The sequence below is a fragment of the Zingiber officinale genome, chromosome 3A, assembly GCF_018446385.1.
Source record: "Zingiber officinale cultivar Zhangliang chromosome 3A, Zo_v1.1, whole genome shotgun sequence".
In the NCBI taxonomy this organism is placed as follows: domain Eukaryota; kingdom Viridiplantae; phylum Streptophyta; class Magnoliopsida; order Zingiberales; family Zingiberaceae; genus Zingiber; species Zingiber officinale.
In genome coordinates this window covers 5,421,427-5,423,536 of record NC_055990.1, presented here as the reverse complement: position 1 = coordinate 5,423,536, position 2,110 = coordinate 5,421,427, and the positions used below count along the sequence as shown (strand labels likewise).

Below are 2,110 nucleotides of genomic sequence, written 5' to 3'. Positions count from 1 at the left end.
TCGTCGTTTGATGCACCCTCTACTATCTCGAATTACCGCAGGTCTCACCGCCGCCGTCCTCCGCCTTCCCCTTTCCCTCCCCTCCTAATCTCCTCTTCTTTGTCGCAGAGGCCGCCACCCTCTCGACCCTACACTTATCTAAACCCCCTCCCTTCCCCCTAATCTTCTTTCCGCGCCTCGCAGTCACCTCTACCACGTGGTTCCCATGAAACCGCCCTCCACCCCCCTGCCGCCGCCGCTCACCTTCTCGTCTCCTGAGTCTCTCCGATTGGATTCGGCCTCACCTCCCCTTCGATCCTGTCACCTCCTGGGGCGCGGTTCCTGGCACCAAATCTCTCAGCAATCTGTGGCTCGAGATCAACCATGGTGAGACGAATCTCGAACTTCAACCAAATTCCCAGGATGATGCGAGAGGCGAAAAAGATGGAACCTTTACCGTTCTCCCAGTTGTCAATGTGGCTATAGTCAGGATCCGCAACACTAGAAGCAAAGTCCTTGTCGAATCCCACCAGCTTCTCTCTGATGACATGGTGCGACACCGGTCCCGCCCCCTTTCCGAGAAGATGATGCCCGGGGAGGTTGTGGAGGAAGCCGCCCAACGTGCAGTTCGTGAGGAATTGGGAAAGATGTGGTAAGGATTTTACCTGGCTCGTATCAAATGAGGGTGGAGGAAAGGGCTTCCGCCTCTTACCCAGACCTGCCTGCAAGGTACATTTTGCATTCCGTTGATGCCGAAGTGGAAAGATTGTCGGAGGTGGGAGAGTTTTCTGTTAGTTAGAGCGCTAGAGTCAATCATTTGATGATTGTATTATGGACTTATTGTATCATATTCTTATATAAATAAAAGTATTTGTTTTTGGATTATTATACTTACTTGTATTGGTGCCAAATAAACTAAATATAATAGCGTCCTTGAGTAGAAGGTTCTTACCTATATCAATTGATTGGTTGAATCGATAGTGAGATAATATAGGGAACACTACTCTTAACCATTCCTAGTCGAGTATTAACATTCAGGGACAATGTTAATGCAATAAGACTAGCATGTAGGTCAACTCGATGACTTGATCTCACAAGTCATGGATATAGAGATATCAAGTTGACACATGGGTATGCATTGGAGAATGTATACTGAATGACCTACCATGAGAAAGTATCATGGATCGTTATATGAGTGTCATATACTTTCTCATGTGACTATTAGTATGACTACTAGTCCTTAGACCTGAAGTCACCATGATTCCCTACATAAGGAGTTATGTACTTTGGTTTTGTCAAACGTCACCCGTAACTTGGTGGACTATAAAGGCGATTACTGGGTATGTAACAAATTATGTGGAGGGATGTGAGTGATGTAGATGGGATCTATCCCTCCTATATGACGGGAGTGACACCGATATTCTTGATAGAGTGAGACCATGAAGTGCATGACCATGCCCAAATGAGTCATCCGATCTTCTCATTAGCTTGAGAAGATCGTAGTAGGGCCATGACTAATCACAAATAATTTAATTAATTACTTGTGTGTATGTGATGCATAATTAGTAATTAATTAGTGCCTAACGATTAGATTAGATTTAAATCGTGTACAAGATGCACCCTCTCGATTAGATTAGATCTCAATCGCGTCAACTCAAATGTCTACCGTGACGTGATACCTATCACTACCTCGATCACATGTGTTATTGAATCTGTCAAAGTAGAGCAACATATATTATCTTGGTAGGGTACGGAGGGACAATCTTAGTCCCGCCTATCAACGCATGGGTGAGTAGAGACTCAATTTGATTGAGTACAACTAGTTAAATCGAATTTAACTGTAGGCATTCTTCCAACGGTTGGAAAGATAGGACATGAGTCACATTTATATTAATTCTTGAGCGTATTAGCCAAAGCCAACTCAAGTTTTAATATAACTGTGGATAATGATTCTATAAACAAGAGTTGCATAGAGATGTAATTGGTAAATCGTTACCTACCGATCATACTAAACCTTGGGCGTATTAGCCAAAGCTAACTCAAGGGTTAGTAAGATGTGGATCTTGTCCCACATGAATTATAGAATTCAGTGGGAGCATCATTTAGTTAAAGGTCTAATTAAATGATTTAA

The 2,110-nt window shown here is 43.4% G+C and overlaps 1 pseudogene; it reads left to right on the top strand.

Annotated features, from left to right (window-relative positions):
- Positions 1-205: 205 nt before the first annotated feature.
- Positions 206-778, top strand: LOC122053480 (annotated as a pseudogene).
- Positions 779-2,110: the final 1,332 nt, after the last annotated feature.